This window comes from Chrysochloris asiatica, unplaced genomic scaffold (genome assembly GCF_000296735.1).
Source record: "Chrysochloris asiatica unplaced genomic scaffold, ChrAsi1.0 scaffold00014, whole genome shotgun sequence".
In the NCBI taxonomy this organism is placed as follows: Eukaryota; Metazoa; Chordata; class Mammalia; order Afrosoricida; family Chrysochloridae; genus Chrysochloris; species Chrysochloris asiatica.
The window spans coordinates 21,905,521-21,910,667 of NW_006408532.1; the positions used below are offsets into that span (position 1 = coordinate 21,905,521).

At 38.9% G+C, this 5,147-nt stretch overlaps 1 pseudogene; it reads left to right on the forward strand.

Moving 5' to 3' along the window:
- Nucleotides 1–4,439: 4,439 nt before the first annotated feature.
- Nucleotides 4,440–4,938, forward strand: LOC102810919 (annotated as a pseudogene).
- Nucleotides 4,939–5,147: the final 209 nt, after the last annotated feature.

A 5,147-nucleotide genomic window follows, 5' to 3' on the forward strand; every position in this document is an offset into this window, starting at 1 on the left:
TGGAAAATATGTCCTTGATGATAGAAATGATGCTGGAGATCACATGATAGAATTTTGCAAGATCAAATGACTTGTTCATTGCAAATACTTCCTTTCAGTAATAAACAGGAAGTCTTCAGGTGGACTTCACCAAATGGAATACACAGGAATCAGTTAACTACATATGTGGGAAGAGAGCTCAAATTCATCAGCCAAAACAAGGCCAGGGACAGACTGTGGAATAGACCATCAATTGCTCATATGCAAATTCAGACTGAAGCTGAAGAAAACACAAGCAACTGCAGAAGATAGAAAATATTACCTTGAGTATATCCCACGTGGATTTGGAGACCATCCCAATAACAGATTTGACATACTGGACACTAATAACTGAAGGCCAGAGAAGCTGTGGAATGACATCAAGAACATCATACATAAAGAATGGAAATGTTCAACAAAAAGACAGGAAAGAAAAGATCAAAGTGATATCAGAAAAAATTCTGAAACTTGCTCTTTAGCATGCTGTTGTTGTTAAGTACTGTGGAGTCGGTTCTGACTCCTAGTGACCCTGCACAGGGTTTCCAAGGCTGTAAATTTTTACGGGAGCAGAAAGCCTCATCTTTCTCCCGCAGAACACCTGGTAGTTTCGAACTGCCGACCTTGAGGTTAGCAGCCCGATACGTAACCACTATGCTACCATAGCTCCTTTAGCTTAGAGTAGCTAAAGCGAATGGAAGAAATGATGAAGTAATAGCTGAACAGATGATTTCAAAGGACAACTCAAGAAGACATAGCAAAGTATTATAATGAAATGTACAAAGACATGAAATTGGAAAACCAAAAGGAGAGAACATGTTCAGCATTTTTCAAACTAAAAGAACTTGTTTGAAAGAACAAATTCAAGACTCAAGTTGCAATATGGAAAGATTTTGTGGGTGAGATGTTGAATGATGCAGGAAGCATCAAAAAAGATGGATGGAATACAGTCACTGTACTAAAACATATTGTTCAGTGTTCAACCACTTCAAGAGTCAGCATATGATCAAGAATCGATGGTATTAAAGGAAGAATTCTGAGCAGCACTGAATGAATTAGCAAAAAATAAGGCTCCAGGAAGTGATGGAATACCAATTGACATATTTCAACAAACAGATGCAATACTGGAAGCACTCACTTGTCTAGGCCAAAAAATTTGGAAGAGCGCTACCTGGCCAATTGACTTGAAGAGATTCATATTTGTACCCATTCCAAAGAAAGGTGACCTAACAATGCAGAAATTACCAAATAGTATTGTTAGTATCACATGCAAATAAAGCTTTGCTGAGATAATTAAAAAATGATCACAGCAGCACATCAATAGCATGCTGCCAGAAATTCAAGTTGGGTTCAGAAGGGATGTAGAACAAAGGTATTATTGGTGATGCCAGATGGATCTTGGCTGAAAGCAAGCAATAACAAAGATGTTTACTTGTGGTTTATGAATTATGTAAAGGTATTTGACTGTATGGATCATAAAAGCTATGGATATCATTGTAAAGAATAGGAATTCCAAAACAGTTAGTTGTGTGAATGTAAAGCCTATGCATAGAATAAGAGGCAGTAGTTTGTACAGAACAAAGGGACACTGAATACTTTAAAATTACGAAAGGTATGTGCCAGAGTTGTATCCTTTCATTGGAATTATTCAGTCTGTATGGTGAGCAAATAATCTGAGAAGTTGGACTATATGAAGAAGAATATAGCATCACGATTGGAAGGAGGAAGACTCATCAGTAGCCTTTAATATGCAAATAACACAACATTGCTTGCTGAAAATGAAGAGGACTTGAATCAAGAAATCAATGGATGCGTTATGCTAAGCAAATCAGTTGCACAAGACCGTTTTAAAGTGTTAAAGAACACAGATATCACTTTGAAAACTAAGGCATTCCTGATACAAGCCATGTATTTTCAATCGCCTCATATGTGTATGAAAGCTTGACAATGAATAAGGAACACTGGAGAAGAATTGATGCATTTGAATTATGGTATTGGCAAAGAATATTGAAAGTATCATGGACTGCCAGAATAAAGAAATCTATATCTTCGCAGTACAACCGGAATGCTTCTTAGAAGCTAAAATGACTTTGTCTCCTGTACTTTGTACATGTCATTAGGAGGGACCAGTTCCTGGAAAAGAGCATCATATTTGGTGAAGTAGAAGGTCAACAAAAAAGAGGAAGCCCCCCAGCAAGACAAACTGACGCTGGCTGTAAAAATGGGCTCAGACATAACTGTGAGATGATATAGATCCAGGCTAAGTTGCTTTATTGTGCATAGGGTTGCTATGAATCGGGGCTAACTGAAAGGCACCTAAAAAAACAAAAAACAAAACAATAGCAGATAAAGTTATGAGATTACTGTTGCTTTTCATAAAGGCATGAAGCGGTTTTGAAAAAATCTGTAAGTTACTGATCTATGTTTTTCTAAAGGAATGAACTACAAATTTTTACTCCAACTAAAGCAAGGTTGGAGTCCTGGTGTTGTGCTGTGGGATACAGCACTGGACAGAAAGGTCAGTTTGAACCATAAAGTGGGTGGTTCAAAGTCACCATCTGCTCCTTGAGAACTCTACAGTGGATCGCTATGAATCAGAACTGACTCAATGACACTTAACAACAACAAAAAAGTAAGGCTTGGAGTGCAGTGACTCTATATGATAAACACTAGACTTTAAATCTCAAGGTGCACAATTTGAGCCCATCAGGGGCTCTGTAGGGAGAAAGAGGCTTTTTTTTTAGAAAGAGGCTTTTTGCTTCTGCAACAATTTAAAGCCTCAGAAACCCTATATAGGAACTGACTCCACAGCACTTAACAACAACAATGCAAGGTTGGCAGTTCAAACCCACCAGCAGCTCCTTGGAACCCCTATACAGGTTTATTATTAGTTGAACTGACTCGATAGCACTGAACAGCAACAAAGGATGTATGGAGTCCTTTAGTGATGCCAGTGGTTTGAACTTGACTACTTGTGTGAATCCACTCAGTGATACCACCAGAGAAATGCCTAGCAGTTGACTTCAACATAGATTACAGTCAAGAAAATCCTACAGAGCAGTTCTGCTCTGGGTTGATGAAAATCCTACAGAGCAACACACTGGGTTGACAGCAGTCAGAATGAAACTAACAGCAATGGGGTTGTAGGGAAATTATGTGTAGTTGTAGTAGCCCCTTCAATGAGATCCCTCTTCAGGGCCAAAGTGCTTATTTTCCCAATTGCTGGGAGTGTTGACTGCTGAAGTCTCACTTGAGTCTTTCTGAAGGACTTGTCCTTCACCTAAAGGAACTGTCTCATGAAAAATTAGGGTCCTTCCCCGGTCAGTTCTTAGCCAATGACTGATTGATGCAGAGGCACGAGGTTCTCCCTCTACCTCTTTTAGTTAGACAACATCTCTCCCTCTGGCCAATTCACGCATCTACAAATATTAATTCCAAGGGTCCTCCCTACACTTAAGTCTCCATTTCACAGTCTATTATATGAGAAATCCAACCTGTGACAACATGGAGCTATAAAATTACTAAACAATGTCAAAAAGAATGTATGCAGTTCCAGAGAGCCTCAAATTTCTTTTTATTCCAAATTAAAAGGAAGACGTGAAAGAAAGTACATATATTTTTCAAAATCTTATCTATCTTTCAAAGAAATATAAAGTTATTTAAATTACTCCAGACCATAGAAAAGGAATGAAAACTTCCTTATTAATTTTATAATGCTAGTATAATTTTAATACCCCAAATTGATTAATATAAAAAGAAAAAAACCTATAGTTTCTATATGAATATAGTTATGAAATTCTTCATAACATATAGCAATCAATTCCAACTACAGATTCAAAGAACAGTGTAATGTGACCTGGAAGAGTTTATTCTAAGATCATAAGGATGGTTCAATGTTAGAAAATCTATCAATGTAATTTATTATATCAACAAATTAAATGAAGAAAGCCAATGACTATATCAATAGATGCCCAAAAGGCATCATAAAATCCAGCAACCATTCTTAATAAAAATTCCAAGTGATTTTGAAATAAAAGAAACCATTTAAACGTGACTGATTTTTTTTTTTTTTTTAAACTCAAAATCTACTAGCAAACATTGCCGTAAGCCATAAAATGCTAAGGCCATTTTCTTTCAAAAATAGAGCTGATTTTTCATGAAAATTAACCTGTAGTGAAATTAGTCACACTTTCCTTTTCCACCCATGTAGTTATGTGCCATGGAATCGGTTCCGACTCATAGCGACCCTGCACAGGGTTTCCGAGGCTGTGAATCTTTCCACCCCTACTGGGCTAAAATAACCCCAACGGAGTGATTAGAAGAAAATATTTAACTCTTGAGCTACTTGAGCTTAGCTTCAGTGGTCTGATGATGGCACTCGCTGTCTCTGGTCTCGTGGTGGTGGCTTCGCTCCTGAGACTAAAATGATGTCTTTAGCCCAAAAAGCTAAAGAATCTTTTTCAGAGTATGATCAGATACTACAATTGGATTGGAATGGGCTACTTGTATTGAAAAGCAGCTGCTTTTCAACATCTCTGTACATCCTAGATGGGGGCCAAGGAGTCATCAGTAGTCTCTCAAAGACCACACTTAAGAAGTAAACTGACCCAGATGATATTGCCTAGCACCTTTGACTGGACCAGCCCAAACCTGACCAGGTCACTCGTAGAATGAAGCAGGGGAGCCCCAGTGGCTATGTGGTGCTCCTAGCCACCCAGATCGGTGGGCCTGGCACTCAGGGATGTCCACGAAGGAGCCAGGCCTAAGGAGGAAGCTTCTCAGGAACTTGGTCTCCTATTTGAAACAGACACAGGTCACAGAGGTGATCAGCCTGCCAGTGAGGGGCGTGGGGTGTCCAAGGGCAGAGACAGCACAAGCATGCCTTATGCTGTCTGGTCCTGTGACTTGGCACAGCAATACTGATATAGTGATCAGAAAAGACATTGCTTAACCCAAACATGTCTTTTTCTGTCTCCATGTTTGTTACAAAAAGCAGTTATTTTTAAGTCTGACCTTTTCCCTTGGTTTAAATTCTCTGCTGGGTTATTTTGGTTCATTTGGTAGGGGGATAGGGGTAGGGTGGGAGGTGGGGCAGACAGCCTATTTACCATCAAAATGATTCTCTGGGGTTT